We start from the raw sequence: 24,608 nt of genomic DNA, 5'->3' as shown, positions 1-24,608 counted from the left end.
GAATTGTACTGCTATGAACATGGGTGCACATATGTCATTGTGGTATGATTCTTTTGATTCTTTGGAAAAGATACACAGCAGGGGATAGCAAGGTCAAGTAGGACCTCTAATCCTAGTTCTCTGAGGTATCTCCATACTGATTTCCACAGTGGTTGCACCAGTCTACACTCCCGCCAGCAGTGGAGCAGGGTTCCTCTTTCCCCACAGTCCCTCCAGCATTTATCATTGGTTGATTTCATGATAGCAGCCATTCTTTCGGGGGGTGAGGTGAAATTTCAGTGTTATTTTCATTTGCATCTCTTGAATGACCAGTGATGTTGAATATTTTTTCATATATTTATTTGCTATTTGTACTTCTTTGCCTGAGAAATGTCTGTTCATTTCAGATGCCCACTTTTGGATTGGGTCTTTAAATTTGGGAGGTCTGATTTTTTAAAGTTTTATATATATATATATATTCTAGAGGGTAGACCTTTGTCTGAGGAAGATTTAGTGAAAAGTTTTTCCCATATTGTGGGCTGTCTCTTCCTTCACACTATAGGTTGTTTCTCTTGCTGTGCAGAAGCTTTATAAGACAAGATACCACTTATTGACTATTTGAGCTACTTCACAAGCAACTGAGGTATTGTTCATAAAATCTTTCCTACACCAATGTCTTCAAGAATTCTACCTCACCTCTTTTCTAGCTGGTTTAGTGTTTCTGTTTTAATATTTAGATATTTAATACATTTAAATTTTAGATTAGTGCATGGTGAGAGAACTAGGTCTAGTTTTAATCTTTGACAACTTGAAACCCACTTTTTCCAGCACCATTTATTAAAGAGGCTATCTTTCCTCTGGTGGGGGTGTTTGGCTCCTTTGTCAAAGATGAGGTAGCTGAGTATGTCTGGAGTTATTTCTGCATCTTCTAATTTGTTCCAATGCTCCTCAGGTCTGTTTCTTTGCCAGTACCATGCTCTTGTATCACAGTAGCTTTGTAGTATGGTTTCAAGTTGGGGATTGTGATATTCCCTGCCTTATCTTTGTTGCCTAGAATTGCTTTTGCTACGCTAAGTCTCTTCTGGTTTAAAATGAATTTTTGGATTATTTTCTCGAGTCCTGTGAAGTAAGCTGTTGGAATTTCAGTTGGGATTGCATTGAATCTATAAAGCAGTTTTGGAAGTATGGCCATTTTCATGATATTGGCTCTTCCTATCCAGGATCAAGGGATGTCGTTCCATTTTCTGATATCACCTTTAATCTCTTTTCAGAGTGCTATAGTTTTCAGAGTAGAGGTCTTTGAATGCATTCGTTATGTTGATTCCTACTTACTTCATTTTTTTGGATGCTGTGGTGAAAGGAGTTGTTTATCCAGTTCCTCTCTCAGTGAGTCTGTTGTTCATGTACAAGGAGGCTGTTGATTTTTGTGTGTTGACCTTGTATCCAGCTACTCTACTGAATTTGGTTATTACATCTAGAACACTGTTGGTAGATTTCTTGGAGTCTTCTTTACACGATGTCATGTCAAATGTAAAGAATGACACTTTAATTTCTTTGTTTTCTACCTTTATTCCTTTTATTTCTTTCACTTGCCTAATTTCTGTGCCTAATATTTCCAAAACTATACTAAACAGGAGTGGTGATAGTGGACATCTTTGTCTTGTTTCTCATTTTAGTGTGAGGGATTTCAGTTTTTGACCATTTAGTATGATATTGGCTGTTGGTTTTTCATAGATGGCATTTATCAGATTGAGGTAGAAACCATCCACTCCAGTTTTTTGGAGGGTTTTTATCATAATGTGTGTTGGACTCTGTCAAATGCTTTTTCTGCATCTATTGAGATGAACATATGGTTTTTGTCCTTGGCTCTAATATAGTGTATTACAGTTATTGATTTGCATGTTGAACCATCCCTACATCCCTGGGCTGAATCCCACTTGGTAAGGATGTATGATCTTCTTGATGATCTCCTGATTCTATTTGCGAGTATCTTATTAAAGAATTTTGCATCTAGTTCATTAGTGAGATTAGCCTATAGTTCTCTATTCAGTTGGATCTTTCTCTGCTTTGGGGATTAAGGTGATGCTTGCTTCCAGGAATCAGTTCGGCAGTATTGCTTCTCTTTCAATTTTATGGAACTGCTTAAACAGGAATGGCAGTAATTCCTCTCTAAATGTCTTGTGAAAATCAGCATTGAATCCATCAGGACCTGGACATTTCTTAGTTGGTAAGTTTTTTATTACATTTTCAATTTAATTGATTGATAATGGGTTGTTTAGAATTTTTAAGTCAGCTTCATTCAACTTCAGTAATTCATACAAAACTAGGAATCGGTCCATTTCTTCTGTATTTTCTGTCTTAATGGTATATAGGTTCTTGAAGTAGGTATCAATGATGCTTTAGATTGCTGCCAGGTCCATTTGTAATTTTACCTTTTTCATTCCTAATTGCATGGATTTCAGCCTTTTCTTTCATTTTTTTGATAAGGTTGGCTAAGGGTCTGTCAATTTTCTTTATCCTTTCAAAGAACCAACTCTTGGCTTCATTTTTTTTTTCTATTATTCTTTTAGTCTCCATTGCATTACTTTCTGATCTGATCTTTTAATTTCCTCCATGTAAGAGCTTTGGTTTTGACCTACTCTTCTTTTTCTAGAAGCTTGAGGTTCAGCATCAGGTTGTGGAATTGAGCTCATTCTGTTTTTCTTATGTGAGTATTCAGTGCTATGAATTTTCCTCGTAAGACTGCTTTCATTGTGTCCAATAGATTACAGTATGTTATATTGTCATTGTCATTTAATAGTAAGAACTGTGTGACATCTTCTTTAATATCCTCTTTGACCCATTGATTATCCAGAAGCATGTTGTTCAATTTCCATGTGTTTATGAAATTCTTGCAGGTTTTTTTTGCTGTTAATCTCCGATTTCATCGCACAATGTCTAACAATATACAGGGGATAACTTCAATTCCTTTGTACTTGCTTAAGCATATTCTATGAGTGAGTATGTGGTCTATTTTGCAGAACAATCTAGGTGCAGATGAAAAGAATGTGTATTCTAATTTTATGGGGTAGAACACCCTGTAAACATCTGTTAAGTTCACTTCTTCAAGAGTTTGATTGAGTTCTACCATTTCAATGCTTATTTTTTGTCTGGCTGATCTATCTATCTGTGACAATGGAGTATTGAGGTCTCCCATTAGTATTGTATTAGTGCTTATATGATTTTTCATGTACATTAGTATTTGTTTTATAGAGTTGATCATGCTAGTGTTTGGTGCATATATATTTATTTTTGTCATCTCTTCCTCTTGGATTGTTCCCTTTACAAGGATGTAATGTCCTTCTTTTCTCTCTTCATCAGTGTTGGTTGAAATCCACTTGATCTGCAAAAAGGATAGCTACCCCTGCTTTTGGGGCAATTCCTGTCACATGGAGTATTGTTTTCCATGCTTTAATTTTCAGTCTATGAGTTTCTCTTGGAATTGTGTTTCTTGTATGCAACATATTGTCGGAATTTAATTCTTGACCCATTCTGCCAGTCTATTTCTTTTGATTGGTGAATTGAGACCATCAACATTGACTGTTATAACTGATATGTATTGACTTATCCTTGTCGTGAGTTTTTCTTTTTGTTGGATTCTTCCCCTTTGCATTTAATTTCTTCTCATGCCTGATGGAGTCATTCTTCTGGGCTTGCTACAGTTGTCATCTTCATTGTCATTGTTTAGGACACTGTTTAAAATTTTTTGGAGTGCTGGTTTAGTGTTCATGAAGTTCTAAGGTGCCCTTTGTCATGAAAGTATTTTATTTCTCCACACTTTTTTTTTTTTTTTTTTTTTGTACCAGGGATCAAACTCGAAACCTGTACTTGCAAGGCAGATGGCAGAACCAATGAGCTAAATTCCTGTTGCACTCAATCAATTTTGAAAGATGGTTTTTCAGGATACATCAATCTGCTTTGGAGGAGGTTATTTTCATTGAGGGCCTGAAATACATCACTCCATGCTCTTCTTGCCTTGTAGGTTTGTGTTGGGAAATCTGCTGTGATTCTGAAAGGCTTTCCTTTGTACGTGATTTGCTTCTTTTCTCTGCTTGCAGAATTTTTTTCTTCTGTTGGGTTTCTGGACTCTTGACTATTATATGCCTATGTGTAGATTTTTTTTTTTATCATGGCTACTTGGGGTTCTATAAGCCTCGCTTATCTGTATGTCAGGTTCTTTTCACCTATTTGGGAACTTTTCTGCCATTACTTCAGTGAACAGTTGTTTGTTTGTTTGTTTTTTTAATGTCATCTGCACTCTCTCCTGTTTGTTCATTGACTCCAATCAGTCTTATGCTATTCTTCTTTGAATCATCTAGCAGCTGCTGGATTGATCTCTTATGGTCCCTTACTATTTTTTCTTTTTCTGGTCACTAATTGCAATCCTATCTTCTATATCTGAAATTCTGTCCTTGAATTGGCTTGTTCTGCTATGTAAACTCTCAATGGAGTTTTTAGTGACTTGGAAATGTTTGCATCTGTTTTATGGATACCATTTGTTTCCTATGTTGGGATTCCATCACGTTTCTCAGCTCCTCTATTTTTTTTTATCTACGTGTGCTCTAGATTTATTAATGATGTCTTGTTGTGTGGGCACAATCTCTGCTGTTATCTGAGAAATTACTTCTGATTTCATTTTTTCCAGGTTCTCTTTTGTTGCCAGTTTAGGGAGTTCAGGTGGTTGAGTATCAGATTGTTCCATCTCATTGCCTTTTGGGGTTGCCTTAGGTGATCTGGAAGTCTGGTTTTGAGACTTATTTTCATGTCTTCTCATTTCAACAGATGCAGCCTGCTGCACCTTTGTTGAGGAAACTTTTTGCTCACCCAGTGTCTTCAGTTCTCAACAGGCCACCAAGCAGCCTTTAGTCTACTGCTCCCCAGTCCACCAATTCCTGGGTTTAGAATGGTGGTATTCTATATTCCTGAGCCAATGTGGGCAGGATACTGGCTGGGGTCTGTGCACACTAGGGGTGGTATCCAGGTGTGCCTCTTGCTGGGGCCCTTTCATAGCTGTTGTCTGCCTTTGGCTAGGGGCTATGCTATCCCTGTTCCTGTTGTCTGTATAGGCTTCTGGTTAGGGTAGTCAGGCACTTATCAGTGGTATCAAGGGTGAGCCTTTGGTTATTGCTTGTGTATCTTTGTAGTTTTTCTATGAAGCTGTGGCCAGTGGTATGGCGGGACTCTGATGAAGCTTGTACACCTGTTCAGCTCTTTTCCAGGTGGGCTGTGGCTTGGGCACATGTGCCTGTACCTCTGGGGTCAGGGCAGGATAGGGCCCTAGGTGGGACCTGCCTGCAGCAGTGCCACTCTGGTCCACACAGCTGCTCCCTGATATGTGTATGTAGTTACCAATGGTATGTTGAAACTCTGAAGGATGGTTTCATGCCTATGCAGCTCTTTTCTAGGTGACCTGTGGCTCTGGGATGTGTGCCCACACCTCTGGGGTCAGGGCAGGGCCCTAGCTGGGATGCACCTGCAGCCTCACCACTCTGGTCCACACAGCTGCTCCCGGCATGTGTACACACTTACTACCAATGTTATGGCAGAACCCTGGAGGCTAAATGCCACATTTTCTTTATTTGTCTTTTGATTGGCATATAGACCACTTCTAAGATTTAGCTATTATGAGTTGTACTGCTATAAACATGATTATGCATGTATCAATGTAATGTGATGTCATTAACTCTTTCAGTAAGATATCTAGAAGAGGATTCAGTAAGATACCTAGGTCAAATGAAATTTTTTTTAATTTTTAAAGGAATCTCCATACTGTTTTACATAACATAAAATAGGTAAACTATTGAAAACACAAACATAGACAAGGACTTTCTGAACAGAACTCCACCTGCACAAGAAATAACCTCAAGAATCAACAAATACAGAGAGGGGGAAAATTCTGACAGCTATTCCCTGGACAGAAGACTAGCATCTAGAATTTATAAGAACTCAATAAAATCAGAATCTTCAAAATAAAAGACCCAATCAAAACTTGAAACTGAAATGAATAAATACTTCTCAGAAGTACAAAAGGCCCATAAATACATTTTTAAAACGTTTAACATCTCTGTCCACTAGAGAAATGCAAATTAGAACAATATGAGATTTCATCTTACTCCAGAAAGAATGGCCATCATTGAGAAATCAAATAATAACAAATGCTGGTAGAGCTGTGGTGAAAAAGTAATCCTTCTACATTTTTGTTGAGAATATAAATTAGCACAACTATTTTTTAAAGGACTTGAAGTTTGCTAACAAAGTGCTTGCAGACATAATTAGATTGTACATTAAAGTTCAAATCCAGCTTGTGTTGAAACTGACTGAAAATTGGTATCATCTGATAGCTTTATGGGTAAAGCTTTCACAAATGCACTGAATGCACTAAGGAATAAAGGTGTCATTTCTGGACTTTTCTGCAGGAGATTTCCAGGCAACATGCAGACTTCAATTTTTCCATGATGGCATCATGGGTCTTAAACCTAATTATTATAACATTATGGCCTTAATCTTTTGCAGACATTTTGTTAGGTTTTGAATGGATGACATAAATACTATCATTACAATTCATCTCAGATAACGTTGAGTTTAACAATCACATTTTACTTTTTTGATGCATTTCTTTCTAGTTTAAAATTTAATTGTACTTACCATGATGTCACTTTTCAAAATTGCCTTCTCTGACCACCCCTTCTGGACTTCTTAAGTCTTCAGTTTTAGAAAGGTGAAGTCATGATTTTCTCATTGCTACTTGTCCCCAGCACTTAGCACAGTGCCAGACACACAGTAAAAGCTGAATGTAGTTTTATCTAAATGAATCTTTCCTGGTGATATAAATAGCCAACTTCTCCTACAAGTCACATATTTAGAAGTTGTTTTCTTTTTTATAGAAATTCTAATTTGTGATTTACTTGAAATCCTGTATTTTATCTTTTTTTTTTCCTCTTTTGAGTTTATTGGTACATTTTAGGTATACAGTACAGTTACATTCATCATTGGGATCTTGTACCTTTACATGACAGGTCTTGGTTCTCATTTTTTCCCCTTGTCCCTGCCCTCGCTTCACCCCCTCCACCCTTCCTTATTTACAAACACTTTATTTCCATTTTTTCATTTTCTCATATTTTTTTCTTTGCCCTTATTTCCTTTCCCCTACCCTTCCCACTTCCTCTACATCTTTAGCCCTTTTCTTCCTTTCACATTGTCAATTATACCATTAGGATCTTATGTACAATTATAGTTTTTCACACCAGAGAAACTATTTGGTATTTACACATGTGTGACTTATTTATTTCACTTGAGTATATCCTTAATACGCGCCCACAGCCCATTTGCCCATCAGTTGGAGACTGGATAAAGATGTGGTTCTTCTATAAATTGGAATACTATTCAGCCATAAAGAATGAGAAATTAGAGTCATTCATAGAAAATGGGTGCATATTTATCATTTTGTTTAAGTTATTAACTATCTCACCCAGCATCTCTACCTCATTAGAAGCCTGTCCTGATTGTTCCATTTGCTCACCTATTAGAATCTGCTTGGGTATGCTGTAATTTTTCTGTCTTTGCTCCTTGGGACATTGCTGTAGGTGGCAATGCCCTAAGTCTGGATGATGGTTATCAAAGGTGTAAGATTCTGCAGGCTACCAGGTCACAATAAGTAGGGTATCAGTCCTCTGTTTAGAAATCAGCAGAGAACTATTTTGCAGCTTGCTCTTCATCTCCAGGTGGAGAGGAATCAGCCCACCATTCAGCTCTTCCTTAGTTTCCCTGAGGCCAGGGAAAATGTGAACCTGCCTATGCTCAATGTTGAACCTTGCCTAGCAGGGCAAAGATATCAAAGATCCTTAAGGACAGTTCTCCCCAGAATTTCAACATGGACTGTGTTCTCTTTGTCTCCAGGCTCTTGTTGAGCCCAGCAGAAAGAATGTCCTATAACATTCTGTATGTGGCAACCACATGTACCCTTCCCTAGAAGCTACAAGGCTCAAGGAGCCAGCTTCTATTTCACAGGGTGACATTTTCTTATCTCTTAGACAAGTTCTGGTTATTATCTATACTTGAGTTTGCCATTTATTATAACTGCAAACTTAGCAAAAATTAACTATCGTCATTCATTTTATCTTGAGAGCAAGGGAAAAGTAAAAGTATAAGATAAAATAGAGCATAAAAGCTATACATTGTGAATTACCTTTGTTTTCTGTCACTAGACATAAACTGTGGCATCGAGAACAGCTAATTGTTCTGCTCTCGGGAAGGGCTTCTCTTTAGAACCTAAGATAAGATTTTCACTTATAGGTTCTTACAAAGATTTCTTGAATAAATAAATGGACAAATGAATGAGTGGTGATATAGTTAAGAACTAGGAAGACTGTAGCCGTGTTTATGCTGTTGACAAATAATTTTCAAATTTTTAGCCGAAAAAGCTTTTGTTCAAATAGCTCCAAGTGAGAATTTTCTGTGAGAGAGATAAATGACTCTGAATGAAATGAACACAGAGAGGACCTAGACTTTACCTTTTGGGGTGTCCCTGGCAACTACAGGAGTATGCCATAAACCTTTTTTATTTTGGGGATCAAAGCACTTACAGATGTATAGTTACACACACTGCACTCCTGAGTGATTGTTATACTTATTTCAGCTACATGTCCATGCCATATCAGTCACACCAATTGAACTCGGTTCAATTAACTACATCAATTAAATAAATGAAGGATTAAATAAATGAATGGGCTATTACTCTCATGAACAGTCTAAGCCAGTCATTAAGACTAAATGCTAAAAAGTCAGAAGACCCAATATAAAATTAAGCAACAATTTTTAAACAAGTTTAAAGGGGAGCAAGATATCAAATAATAAAATCTGAACAGATCAGAATCCTTGAAAAGTGAATGGTGAAGATGGTAAACAGATGTTAAAATAAGTCAAAAACTTTATGTTATATCTGTGCAACACAGTGCTCATCATAGGAAGATACAAAGATGTATAAAATATGATCCTTAGGCTTCAGATAGAAGACAAAAGTCTCATATACAAAATAAACTGAAAATAATAAAGTGCTAAATTCTATAAAATTAATTTTCAAAGCCAGATAATTTATTTTAGGACACTGTAATGCAGGCATGATTAAATACCCAATACAAGTTTTTAGAATATCTTTTGTAGCCAGTTAGGACTGAATTCAGTATCTTAATGGTTTTATTTATTTATTTTTTTTACTTTCTCTATTATTATTATTTTTTCCTTTTTATTGAGGTTATTGGTACAATCTAGGTATACAGTACAATTACATTCATCATTGGGATTCTGTACCTTTACATAATAGGTCTTGATTCTCATTTTTCCCCTTGTCCCTGTCCTCCCTTCACCCCCTACTCCACTCCCCATTTACAAACACTTTATTTCCATTTTTTCAGTTTCTCATATTTTTTCCCCTCTCCCTTATTACCTTTCCCCCACCCTTCCCACTTTCCTTAAAACTTTAGCCCTTTACTTCCTATTTCATAATATTAATTGTCTCATTAGGATCCTGTGTACTATTATAGTTTCACACCAAATAATAGGGAATCCTAAAATAAAACTAAAAAGGAAAGTAAAAGAGAAAAGGCAATGATGTAACATCAAAATAATCCTTAATTCTGGAGATGAAAATGGTCCCTGAACATATTTAAATTGCTTCTCGCTCTTATAGTCTTAACTTACTCTTTTTTCACTATTTAGAGAATACTTTATTAGTTTCTGTAATCAAACCCACATAGATATGACCTTACATATTTAGTACGATGTGTTACCTCTGTACACATGGAAAAAAAATAAAATAAAATAAATTAACATTTCTAGACCAATATGGTTGTCCATTTCTGTACAATGCCAACTCAACACAGTAAATTGGGATGACTTTTTCCAAAGTTGGCAGCACCGTTAATATTTCCCAAAATTCAATTTATATATATATATAAAAAGACTAATACACTTGATCTTAGCCAAAAGGCCGAGAAGCGATTAAAAAGACTAATAATAGTATGTTATGCCTCGATAGCAGCAACAGCTTTTCCAGGTTCTGCAGTCATCTGACCAAAATTATGGACATTCAGTACATTCCATTAAAACCAAAAAAACAATGAAACCAAAAAAAGAATAATATCCAGACAACAACAAAGTTCTGTTGCTGTTGTGGTACCTGGCGCCATTTTTTCTATTAGCCTCTTAATCATCATCTGGAAAGGGAACATTCTAGAGTAATATCATTAAATGTAGCTCTGATAAAGCACGGTCCCTACTATGTATCATAAAGCAGGTACTAGATATTTTACATTCATAGAGGTATGATACAGTACTGTCCTACATCAATAATACTAGATTCAGTTTTGGTTTGAAATTTACTTTGTCTGCAAATAAGATTGCTACCCCTGTTTTTTTCTGGGCTCCTGTCACATGGAGAATTGTTTTCTATCTTTTCACTTTCAGTCTATGGGCTTCTTTTTGCACTAGGTGTGTTTCTTGTATACAACATATTATTGGATTTTGCTTCTTATTCCATTTTGCCAGTCTATTTCTCTTGATTGGTGAGTTGAGGCCATTGACATTGCTGGTTATAACTGATATGTACTGACTTATTATTGACATGTTATTGGCCTTTTGTTGACTCTTTTTACTTTTTCACCTTCTCCTTTTAATTTCTTGCCTTGCCTATTTGATTTGCTCTGTTGGGCCTCATGGTGTTGTTGCCTTCATTGTCTTTTTCTAGGATCTTGTTTAGAATTGCTTGTAGTGCTGGTTTGGTATTCATGTAGTTTCTCAGGTGTTCTTTGTCGTGGAAGTGTCTTATTTCCCCATCCATTTTGAAAGAGAGTTTTGCTGGATACATCAGTCTAGGTTGGAGGTTGTTCTCTTTTAGTACTTGAAATATCTCATTCCAGGCTCTCCTTGCCCCAAGGGTTTGTGTTGAAAAGTCTGCTGTGATTCTGATGGGCTTTCCTTTGTATGTGATTTGTTTCTTTTCTCTTACTGCTTGTAGTATTTTGTTCTTCTGTTGGGTTTCTGGGATCTTGATTATTATATGTCTAGGTGTAGATTTTTTTTTATTGTAGCTAGTTGGGGTCCTATATGCCTCAGTTATCTGAATGTCAAATTCTTCCCCTCTGTTTGGGAAGTTTTCTGTCATTAATTCTGCGAACAGCTTTTTTAAGTCATTTGTATTTTCTCCTGCTACTTCATGTATTCCTATCAGTCTTATGTTATTCTTCTTTGCATCATCTAGGAGTTGTTGGATCGATTTCTCATGATCTCTTACTGTTTTTAAGAGACCTCTCTTTTCATGATCACTGACTGCAATCTTATCTTCTATATCTGAGAGCCTATCTTCGCATTCTTTTATTCTGTTGCGTACACTTTCAATAGAGTGTTTAATCTCCTGGATATCTGTTTGAATCTGTTTTATGGATTCCATTTCTTTCCTATGTTGGGCGTTTATTTTTTCCATTTCTTTCTTATGCTAGGCCTTCATGGCTTCTATCATGATCCTGAGCTCATCTATTTTTTTGTCAGTTTCTGCTCTAGAGTCTCGAATCACAACTTCCATTTTGCTCACTATCTCTATGGTTATCTGGGAAATTATTTCTGTTTTGAATTTTTCTAGAGCCTGATTGATCTGTTTAGTTACTTCCTGTGCTTTGAGTTCAGGGTGTCCTGGTGGTTCACTATCAGCCTTTTCATCCTCATTTGCCCTACTGTATGCCATTGGTGAACTGGAAGTCTGTCCTTGTGTCTTGCTTAAGTGTTTTCTCATTTTAATTTTGTTGTCACACTGTCCTTGGTTTAATCTCTGGGTTATTACCCAAATCTTCCTGATATAGTTGCGCCCTAGCTTCTGTATCTCTAACAACCCACAGACATTCTCATCTTCATAACATCAGAGAAAACAGCTCATCAAATCAACAGCAATGCTTTACCCCAACTGATACAATCAATCAGCAACACATTAAGATCAAGCACAACTTGGACACTGACCACCTGTGGTAGTCACTAGTCTATCGCCCTTAAATCATTTGAATTAAATTGAAATCAAGAAACAGTCCAGAACGTGTCTGCAGTGAACAAACTTTTCAATATAGTGTATTTACCATTTAATGGCTCAGACAGAGCAAGGATGCAAGATCCCTGATCTCAGTTAGCTGATTGCTGAACCCCATGACGCTGACTGACCTTGGGCTGCAAGGCTCAGATTGAGTTCCCCATCCTTCTGAATGGTTGAACTCCGCAATGTTCTATTACAGGTTTCCCACGCCCTTTCTTTAAAGATGTTCAAATTTGGCAACTCAGAAAAATACCCTTGATGACCACCTCTGTCTTTGCAGAGTGGATCCAAAGACTTGCACAGTCAGGAGGTCTGAGAGTGCAGGAGGGGGGTTATCGGGGTTCAGGCTACCTTCCTGGTGCTTGAGCGATGTCTGCTGGGTCGGGAGCAGGCATGGTTCTCAGTATTTTAATGATTTTAGAGTAATATAAGTATGAAAAGTCCTATCATTACAAGGAAGCTCCACAAATTCTCCATCTTCACATGGATAAACAGATCTCTTCTAATTGTCTTTGACAGACCTGATGCACATGTCCACTATGTCATAGGCCTATGAGTGAAGATCAATGTACAGTGTCTTTTTCATATGGCAGAGATCTTGCACTGGATGCACACATAAGAAAACAAATCCCATCTAAAACAGTCCAACACTGCTTGAAAAGCTACTTTAAGTTCAGCTTTAAATTCACCAGCACAACACCAACTTTACAAAGGCATTACAGAAATCGACTGTCTCAATCCAAAAAATCTCATTATTAATGAGAAATAACTTTCCCTGACGCACAGAATAGAAAATAATCATTTAATGAATAAGAAATTTGGGTTATGAGTATGTGGCAAAGCAGATTCTGAAAGTGGGAGAAGTTAGTGAGAATTTTACTTTTATACCTTGCCCTTATTGAATAAAATTAGTGTCTCTTACTTCCAATCCAAAAAGAGAAATAGAATGTCCTTAAAAAAATAAATAAATTTTACACACACACACTGCTGTTGTATTTTTATTATTTTAGTCTATGTATCTCCTTTCCCCTAGGCCAGTGATATCAATCCTTTGAAAAGGTTAAATGAAACAAACAGCCTGCTGTGCATTTGTTCAATACCACTTTCTAGGCTGATTCTCTGTAGCTGAGCTTCTTTTACCATGCTTGTCCATGGGATCATCTTAAACGCCTTAACACATATTCATATTTGCTCCTACCCCCCCCAAGGATTCTTATTCACTTGGTCTGAGGCATGTCCTGGACACTGGACATTTTTTTTGAAGCTCCCCAGGTGACCCTAATGTACATCTAAGGTTGAGAAGTATTCTTTTTTTTTTCAGCTTTAATTGAGTTTATTGGTACATTTTAGGGATACAGTACAGTGACATTCATTGTTGGGATCTTGTACCTCTAAGTGACAAGTCTTGGTTCTCATTTTTTTCCCCTTGTCCCTGCCCTCCCTTGACCCCCTCTTCCCCTCCCCATCTACAAACACTTTATTTCCATCTTTTCATTACCTCACATTTTTTTTCTTTTCCCTTATTACCCTTCCCCTACCCATCCCACCTTCCCTACACCTTTAGCTCCTTTCTTCCCATTTCTAAATGTCAGTAATCTTATTAGGATCTTCTGTATTATTTCAGATTATTCACACCAGAGAAACTGTTCGGAATTTACACGTGTGCCTTATTTCACTTAGGAGTTTATCTTCAATATGTATCCATTTTCCTATAAATGAATCTAATTTCTCATTCTTCATGGCTGAGTAATATTCCATTTTATAGAAGAACCATATCTTCTTTATCCAGTTTCCAACTGATGGGCAAATGGGCTGTTTCCAAGATTTAGCTATTACAAACTGTGCCACTATAAACATGGGTGCACATACTTCTCTGTGATATGATTCTTGTAGTTCTTTTGGAAAGATACCCAGCAGAGGGATGGCTGGGTCAAATGGAACCTCTAGTCCAAGCTCTTTGAGATATCTCTGTATTGATTTCCATAGTGGTTGCACCAGTCTGCACTCAGACCAACAATGGAGAAGGGTTCCTTTCTCCCCACAACCCTGCCAACATTTGTTATTGTGTGATTTCTTGATAGCAGCCATTCTTTGTGGGGTGAGGTGAAGTCTCAGTGTTGTTTTCATCTGCATCTCTCAAATGATCAGTGATGTGGAACATTTTTTCATATATTTACTTGCTGCTTTTACTTCTTTGTCTGAGAAATATCTGTTCATTTTGGATGCCCATTTTTGAATTGGGTCTTTATATTTGGGGGGGCTGGTTGTTTTGAGTTCTTTATATATTCTTGATAATACTCCTTTGTCTGAGGAACAGCTGGTAAAAATTTTTTCCCACATTGTAGATTGTCTCTTAGGATCTCTTCTTATTAAAAAGCTTCTGTACTTCAAGAGAAGTATTCTTTTGTAAAAAGAGAACATGAAATAACACTGCCAGCCCTCCCAGGATTACCTATCATTATCACTGGTAGAAAAAAAGGGAGGAGGTAGATGGAATTTTGGAGTGACAGAATAGAAGCAACATGAGAGAGAAGGAAAATAAATTTACATTACACAGTAGGGAGCAGGTAAAATTAAGTGTGGACACTCACAACACAGCTTTCCACCAAACATGGCTGGCCTCTCGCAAGCACAAGGACCTGAGTTTGATCCCTGGTACCAAAAACAAAACCAAAACAAACATGGCTGGCCTATGGCACTTAAGAGACTGACTGAAATTGGGTAAATTTTTTTGTCTTTGGCTTTCCCGGTCTCCACTCTCATCCTGGCCTTAACTCTATTCCATTCTCCCCTCCCTCCTTGGCTCTGTGAAATAAAAACAAGGAAGCATCATAACCTCAGAATGTTAAGTCTTAGAATTATTGCAGCCCTAGAGGTGTGTCATTCAGTTCTTTCTTCAACTAGAAACTTGTGTGAGAAATGTAGTTAGCTGATATCCACCAGTTAACTTTGGAATCCATAGCAGTGTTATCTAGTCTTTCTGGGCTGCCCCTAGCTAAGGATACATTGTGAATATTTAAGCTAGGTGGGCCACTGCTGTTATTTTTTTTTCCTCATTGAGTTTATTGGTACATTTTAGGTATTATTGGGATCTTATCCCTTTACATGACAGGTCTTGGTTCTCATTTTTTCCTCTCGTCCCTGCCCTCCCTTCACCCCCTCCTCCCCTCACCCTTTGCAAACACTTCATTTCCAGTTTTTCATTTTCTCATATTTTCCCCCTTATTACCTTTCCCCTACCCTTCCCACTTTCCCTACACCATTAGCCCCTTTCTTCCTATTTCACATTGTCCATTATATCATTAGGATCCTATGTACTATTATAGTTTATTCACACCAGAGAAACTATTCAGTATTTACACGTGTGACTTATTTATTTCACTTAGGAGTATATCCTCAATATGTATCCATTTTCCTATGAATGAATCTAATTTCTCATTCTTTATGGCTGACTAGTATTCCATTTTATAGAAAAACCACATCTTCTTTAACTGTATTAACTGCTGTTAATACAGGACTCTTCTAATGTATAGTATTTGTGCTGGGACTCCCAAATGGCTTTTGAGACTTTGCAAAATTGTGCTAAAATCTGAGGTTTTTATTCATTCTAGTTTATTTCCCCTCCTCTTTCACAAAGGCCTGTGAATCGCTGAATTGCTCTTATTCCTGCTTACTTCCTTACCCCTGTACTTTTCACATGTGTTTTTCCCCAATAATTTTCTTGCATTTCTGTTTTGACATCTGCTTCTCAGAAGACACAAAAGGAACCAGGAGAGGACCTCAAAACTCATTTAGGCACAAATAAATGTTCTTTAAGCTCAGAAACATTGTATTCAAATGATTTGTGGAATGTCATATGGCCTATTTGCAGTTTGGGTTCAGCAATAGGTTTCACAATCCACAATCAAACGCTTTTCTACTCAAGGAAAAATTTTAAATAAAGACAGCTACATCAGAAAATTTTAAAACTAAAAGTAATAAAAAAATTTAAAATGAGTAATTTACACTGGATAGGAAAGCTAAAAGTCTTCATGGGACTCTAACAAGGAGTACTCCAAAATATTTATAGTAAGCAAAGCATATAAACAGAGGTAGAAGGAAGAATGCAAAGGAAAATATTAGCAACATCCAGAACAGTCAAGTTTCAGGTCCTCTCTCATTCCAAAGAGATATGCTTAATCTGTAGAATGCAAATCACCAAAACATGGGTAAGATATCTCAGTTTCAGGAAGTCAAACTCAGTGGGTTTAATTGCTCCCCCCAAACTATGTCCCCTTGGAACATCAGAGTGACCTCACTTGGAAGCAGCATCTTTGTAGATGTAATTGTACTGGATCAGAGTAGGCCCTAAATTCAATGGCACTATCCTTAGGAGACAGAAAAGGGCACACTGAGAAGATGCTGTGATGAAAGAGGCAAAGATCAGAGTGATGCATCCATGAGACAAGGAATGCCAGCAGCCACCAGAAGCTCCTCCTCAGGAATCTTCGGAAGGAACATAGCTCTGCTGGAATCTAGGTTTTTGGACTTCTGGCTTTCAGAACTGTGAGAATAAATTTTCGTTTTATGCCATTAAGTTTCAAGTCTGTGGAAATTTATTAAGACAGCCCTAGGAAACTAATATAGTGAAGGCATGTTTACTGAAGGATCTTTCATATTGCACTACTTACATAGCAAAAGAAAACTGTGCAACCAAAAATCAAAACCATCAATTTTGTATTTTCCATAAACAATATACAGAAGCTGCTACTTAACATTTACAGAGGAGCTTCAGACTTCAAAGAGCACGTTGTGTTATAAATCACTGTATCAGCATTTCCCATTCCATGCTGGTCAAGGGCCAGTACTCTAGCTCTAAGTGGCCCAGGAGATAACCACAGAGTGACTACAGAACAGCTGCAAGCTGTCCTCTAGTTTCAACTTGACCTTACATCCGGGTGCTTAGAGATCCTTGAATAGACTTCTAGTACCAGCACCCTTTAGTTAAGGACCTGTGGGCAGGTGTTTTGGCTCAAGAAGAGCTTGTCGCTTTGGGGAAGGGTAGTTTAATGCTTATATAGGTCCTAGGAAGAGAAGAGTACTCTACCTTCTGACACATTTTCAATTAGTTCCTGTGTCAGAGTTACCAAGACCACCTTCAAGCTTGGTGATTTACTAGGGCTCACTAGACTCAAAAGCTGTTAAATTCACAGTTACAGCTTATTACAATAAAAAGACACATGTAATCAATAAAAGGAAAAGGTACTAGGGGGAAAATCTAGAAGAAATCAGATGCAAGCTTCCAATTATTCCCTCCCAATTTGGTCATGAGGACATGCTTACTTTTTTCCAGCAATGATGTATGATAATATGTGCAAAGTGTGGCCAGCCACAGAAACTGTCTGAGCCTTGAGGTTCAGGATCCAGACCTTGCCACGCCAGAACAAAAAGAACTATTCAACATAAACTACATCACTTGGATGTATTTTGTCAAACTGCCACAGAATGGCCCAAGGGCTCAGGCATACAAAAACTACAGAGACACCATTCCAAAGGTTTTGTATTTAAGCCCTTGTTTCTAAGAGACTCCACAGCATCCATATAGTAAAATATGCCAGGTACATTTATTTTATGTGAATCCACAAAGCCCTGACAGTAAGTTGGGTTTAACAATTTTGTTTTCACTTAAAGCTGTATCATGAATATCTTTACTTTCAGTGTCTTACAGATCTATCTCATTTTTTTCACAACTACCTAATCTTCCACTATGTAAATGAACAACATAAAAACAATGCCCTGTTATGATCATTTGTTTGCTGTTTGTCTTGGGGTTTTTTTTTAGGGGGGGTGGTAACCAAAGATCAAACTCAGGACCTTGAGCTTGCAAGGCAGGTGGCAGCACCACTGAGCTGAATCCCTGGCCCTGTTATTTGCTTTTAATTGTTTAATTGTTTAATGAATATACTTGAAAACATGTATAAGTAGAACTACAGATGTGAATCTGTGAAGGATGCAGGGATTTACTTTTGTTATGGTTTATAACAACCCTAGGAGCAAGTCTTGATTGCTAGATAGGGAAGCCACCCATTCTCTAATTTGTTTCTAAGAACACACTCAGCATGTGCTAGAATTTCATATTCAATGTTATTTAATGCTCACAAGAAATATTAGCAGCTAATTACTATTCTTATTTTTCAATATTTTTATTTATGAAGTAATTAATGGAAATTTTAGAAAATGTAGGAACATTTTAGAAAATGTACAGAAAAAAATAACATCAACTATAACTGCTCATAAAAAACTCCTGTTTTAAATCTTTGACTTCAGTGCACTTTTACATCATTGAAATTCTATATCCTGCTTTATATTTAATGTTACACCATATTTTCTATGACCCTCTTACCATTTTTTAAAATACTACTTAATATTCTATTGTGTATCTGTACCATGCTATTTATTGGTCTTTTGCTTTCATTATTTCCTACCACAACAAATTACATGACATATATAGAACAGAGATTTTTTTTCTGTGCTTTATATTACTTTTCAGGATATAGCCCTATAAGTGGAATTAGGAGATAAAAGTTCAACACACTGACAAACCAAAATAAAGTTTCATTAGTCACTCACTGAATTGTTTGTACTGTCTCCAGATATTCAACTAAGAAGGACCATATCCTAAACTGCGAATTTAGTACTTCCAACAGTCTTTAGCTTCATGGTACCAACATCATTGATTAAACATATTTTTATTTCTGTATAATCAGAAAAAATGTTCTTAATATAGGGCTAAATGAATGAACATGACACACTGTAGTAAGAGCTCTGCTATAATTACTTTCAAAATTGTTCTAGCTGGGCGTGGTGGCGCATGCCTGTAATCCCAGCACTCGGAAGGCTGAAGCAGGAGGATCGCTGGAGACCAGCCTGGGCTACACAGTGAGTTCCAGACCAGTCTGAACTACATAGTGAGACTGTCTCAAAATCAAAACAACAAAAAAATTGTTCATTGATTTTTATGTCCATATTCCAGTGGGGAGGTGGGAAAAAATATTCTTTGTCCTATCCACATAATAAGATTTTTTATTCAATACTAAGAAATCACCTATTACTTAAGAGTTTCACTGTTGGGTTGCTGTATCTCTATCTGCTATGGGTGGCAGTAAGTTGCCATAATTATTTAAATTTCTTTTTTAATATTCTTCTCTTTGAAAAATTATTTTTCCTTATATGTGTATCTTTAAAGTACTAAAATAAACTTTTACTATTTGAGACACTTCTACAAGATAAAATTTCAATTCTTACTGGGAAACAGAAATATGAACTATGTTTTAATTTTGAAAATATACTTTATTTTTTGTCTCTGCAGACTTATACATGCCATTAGACTAAGTATCAAATTTTATTAACAAAGTTTTTAAAAAATATTTTGTTTTATTCTACCCCTTTCAATTTAAATATTTTACATCAATTATATAAAATGTTTATTAGATTTTATTATACTTAAAATGACTTTCTCTTAACCTGACTACAAATAGAAATTATCTCTAAAATTGTCATATAAAAATTACAGAATGCCATGCACTTTGTAATTTATGTCACTAAAATCTTGTAACATCCAACAGTGTAGACATTAGCTTTATTTAAAGGAAAATTATAATACTGTCATTAAACCTTTAGATTCAGCATATTTACTTTCACCTTAGGCATATTTTGCTAGCATTAAGAATTATAACTGGTTGAGCCGGGCTTGGTGGCGCACACCTGTAATCCCAGCACCTGGGAGGCTGAGGCAGGAGGATTGCTGTGAGTTCAAGACCAGCATGGGCTACATAGTGAGTTACAGGTCAGTCTCAACTACATAGTGAGACCCTGCCTCAAAAAACCAAAAAAAAAAAAAAAAAAAAAAATAAAAATTGTTATAAAACCCAAAAAAAAAAAAAAAAAAAGAATTATAACTGGTTATAACTCGCCTAGAAGTAGTAATTATTTTCTCTGTATCTTTTTTTGAAATATAAATTGTGCTGACAAATTTTAACATGGTAATTTTTTTAAAGGCTAAAATTTCAGCAACAAAACAACTACAAAATGTTTAAGATAGTTACGATTTTGTTTTTAATTTTGAGTGGCTGTTAAGAATTCTTCTTCCCTGGTATAGTACACCACACAGAAAGAATATCAGGTCTATTCTGGAGGTGATCAAAAGCTACTAGGTGACTGCTTTTACAGTATTCTCTAAAAAGAAAAAAAATGAATGTATTGAGTCCAGGATGGGCTCATTGCCATAGTTAATACACATCAACAAATGTAAAACAAAGTTATCTCTGGGATTACAAGGAAGAACAGGGAATAGAGTGCTGGAAGAGATGTCAAGGAAACTATTATTAAGTTTTGTTGGAAAGAAAAGCCTGCTAGGGTAAATGTCAGAAACTAATAGTTCTGTTCAATATTCTTTCACAGTGGTAATATAAAACAACTTGATTACTTTCCAGAGCTTTTTTTTTCTCCATAAGATTAATTATATCTCTGAAGCATTCTACCTTTAAAAACAGAAACATTCATCATTCATGGTTTTATAAGCATTTTCATAAGTTTGCAATGAGCTGAGGATCTTTTTTAAATTCTAAAACTACCACTTAGGAGCTTTAAAGCACCTTTATTAATCTTATACATTTGGAATTTGCACAGGCTCATTTTAATTCATTTCCTTTATCATTTCTTACATTACTAGTGGCTACCCTGTGGTAATGACCTGCTATCGTCAGGGATTTTTCAAACTGAGAACTTACATTGAATTTGGTCCATCTTTTCAGCATGGATTTGAACTCTTTCATTTTCTTGAGGATCAGAATCCCAGAGTTTAAAGTATGTACCTGTATTTCAGTTTGTTTCTAATATTTTTCTTTGTGGTCCTTATGTACATATTTAGGATTTTTTTTTCTAGAAATGTTACCAGGTTTTGTTTACCTTCAAACATCATTTTTTCTACACACTTGCATGGCATTCTGGGGTGTTCATGTTTAGTTTTTCCAAATTCCAATACCTCAGAAAGTTTAGTGTCATCTGTAATTTGGACATATTTTTTTGCACAGCTTTTTCAGCTAACAAAAACATTATTACTATAAGCACCAATCTTTGATGAACTTCCTATATTGTTGGATATTTCTTTACACAGAGAAATAATGCTACTTTGTATAATTTAGGTCTACACCAGTGACTAAATATGTAAGATTTTATTGTAGAGAGTTATGATACAGTAATAAATTTATGAAAATATGAATAAACTGTCCCTTAATAACATCATCTATCTTCTTGGTCCACTGGGACTGAAAATGGTCAGATCTAAAGGAAATTAAAAGGATATGTTTTATTTTAGATTTTTTTACATTTCATTTTAGCTTTTTGGTATTTGAAAAGTTTTAGTACTTTGCAGATATTAGTATTAGTATAGAGAATATTTGCTTATGTGCTTATAGTAGGCTTTCTTATTGTCTGTTTCTGTATTTGTTAAATACTTGGACATTTTTCCAAGATTTTTTTATATTTTCCAAAAAGACTGTAACTCTATGCACATATTAGGTAATAAATGTCAAAAACTATTACTGAGAACCTGCTTGTGTATAAGCTTCAGCCTAGTTACTGAATACATAACAATGAGTCTAAAAGACTTTCAGAAGATGAGTAATTATAAATAACAAGGCTTGGTAAGGTATAACGGTTTTAAAATTAGTAGTGTTAAGAAATGAGTTCTGGGGATTTAGTTCAGTGGCACCATACTTGCCTCGCAAGTCCAAGGTCCTGAGTTTCATCCCAGTACCAAAATGAGTTCTGCTGGCAGGAGTCAGGGTGAAACAAAGAGAACCTTTGTGGACAAGTAGCAAATGGTGGTGAATTTAAAACATGATGAATACTTGGTTCTTGGTTTTAAACATTGGAATGTAACTTTGGTTAGCTTATGAATAAAATAATTCTATTATATAAGAACTAGTTCACAGAATTGAAGCAAAGGCCAGAGGATAAGGACCATAAAGGGAAAAAAGCTTAAGAAAAGCTTGGTAGCAGAGATTGATTAAATTTATGCTTCACAATGAATTATGCTTCTGGTTAGGATTCTATTGCTGGTCTGATACTGTGACAGACTGCTAGAAAACACTGCACTACTACTGAACAGCATAACTACACATGAATTCTAAACTTTCTGTTAGTTACTGTGCCATCCATTCACAATTCAAAGTCTTAGGCAGGAGCACACAACTGGTATGTTACATACCCTAGCAATCAGTCTGGAAGAAAGAAACTATCTTGAAGTAGAGGGTGGGAGGGACGAGAGGTGGGCGTGCAGTATCAATGTGATACTGAGTTCAAGACAGGGACAAGAATTTCTGGTGTGCTACGTACATATAGGGTGACTATAGATAATAATGTACTATACATCTCAAAACACTGGAAGGATTTTGAACCTCCTTGCCATGAAGAAATGATGTTTGCAGAGGTAACTATGTTTAACCTGATTTAAACATACACAAAGTATGCATGTACTGGAACATAACATGGTACCTAATAAATATGTAAAATTTTTATGTATTAATAAAAATTAGATATCTAATCTCTTAGCTCTTTTGAATGTATCATGGAAATTTGCTTCCTACAAATACTAACAAAGACTTTTTGCAAAATAGAAATGAATGGGTTTTAGGATGAACAATGAAAACACAAAATACCCCCTTACAGTCCATTCCTCTGCCTGTCCAATGTACACAAAATCACTTAGCACTTCTTCCAAAAAGCTGTATTACCTTACACAGTATAACCATTTCTCATTCAATTGAAGATGTACACTTTCTTCACAGGAAGACACTCAAGTCTCATTCACTGCCCACTCCTCCTGAGGCCTACAGTAAACCTATCACAGAATTCTGTAATCTCATCTTTACATTGTACAATTAGTTAGGCAATGTCAAAAATCCTATGTACTATAATGGGAGAAATTCAGGAAAAATAAATACAAAATTAGTTTTTGGTTTTGGGTTTTTTTGTTTGTTTTTTGTTTTTGGTACCAGGGATCGAACTTGGGTCCTCGTGCTTGCAAGGCAGGCAGCTGAACCACTGAGCTAAATCTCCGGCCCTTAAAATTAGTTAATATACCATATGACATAGGAGGAAAAAATATGAAACAAATTTCATTTTTGAAACTAGTTATAAAACTCTAAGATAGCATTTGACTTATTTCCCATGACTTGCAGCAGAATTCTAAGAAAGGCAGAGATTTGTATTTGGTAGGACATGACCAAATTCTCATTTCAGAGAGACAGGTAAAATTATAATATTCTATTAACTGAATGCTGAATGGGAGTATAACAAGGAAACTTCCAGCCTTTGTAATTAATCCACATTTCTTCTGGCTCCTATTGTATGGCAGTAACTTGATTCCTCCTTGGTGAGTATTAATCACTCTAGTCAACACTATAAGAACAATTTTGCCTGTTTGCCCAATTGCATAAAGAATTTTAAATGGCCAAATGTAGTCTCAATTTCCAATTTAGTAACTGCATTTTTGTGTGACCTTATTATGTAACCTTTTTGTATAGAGATTTATATTTTTGTGAATGAAGTTCCCTGGCCAGAAGCAATACTATGTGAGGAACTTCAATAATACAGAAGGTTGTATGACTTAAAGGTCAGTGTCTCTGGCAGAACTTGCAGGCCATGCCAGGTAGAGAAATATCAACCAGATACATACACACACATAGTTTTTTAGGCATGAGATTAGAGTTTACTGAAATAAACTGTAATGAAGAGCCCTTTCAGATCAAAGGGTGGAAGAAAGGAGAGCAGAGGCTAAGAAAAGATTCATTGCAACAACCACACTGGTAGGAATACTTAAATCATGGGATTGGTATTTAAACTCATACACCCATGTTAGTCTAAGCATTTCAGATAATTTAAATTGAAGCAGCATTAGTCATTTCCAACTGAAGATTTTTGAAAAGTAAAACAGTTGGACTTTTAGAACCCTGGCTTACTTAGTAACAACATTCAGAGGGAGAATGTACTATACTTAGGTATTTCTCACTTAGCCTGAATAAGCAGTTATCCAATGGTTTCCTAAAGTTTTTTTATAACCAGAAGATACCTGTTTAAATCATCAATCTTTCTAAAATTGAGGTGACTTTCTAAACCCTTAAAGGATTTAGTAAAAAAGAGGAAAATTAAGACGTAGTTACTATGCAAACAACAAAAATTCCAAATATCACAATTATAGCAAAACATTTAAACAGAAAAATTATAAAACTATAGCTATATTTAAGTCTTATCATATATACATATATGTAGCATCAAAATACCTCTTCTACTTTAATAACTAAGATCTTGAGATTAAAAATAAATGATTCCAAACATTTTTACTTACAAAATCTTTGTTTTCATTTATTCAAAACAAAAGAAATTGAAGTAACCATATATACATCAAGATAAATACCTAAAATTGTGAAAAATAGAAATAGTAAACACCTTTAAATTTCTCAGTATCTTAATTACATAA

General features: G+C 35.9%; 1 pseudogene; it reads right to left on the bottom strand.

Annotated features, from left to right (window-relative positions):
• Window positions 1-9,876: 9,876 nt before the first annotated feature.
• Window positions 9,877-10,015, bottom strand: LOC117283697 (annotated as a pseudogene).
• Between the last annotated feature and the right edge of the window lie 14,593 nt (window positions 10,016-24,608).

Source organism: Fukomys damarensis, unplaced genomic scaffold (genome assembly GCF_012274545.1).
Source record: "Fukomys damarensis isolate Sample0158 unplaced genomic scaffold, DMR_v1.0_HiC HiC_scaffold_29, whole genome shotgun sequence".
Lineage (NCBI taxonomy): Eukaryota > Metazoa > Chordata > Mammalia > Rodentia > Bathyergidae > Fukomys > Fukomys damarensis.
This window is presented reverse-complemented; position numbering and strand designations above follow the sequence as displayed.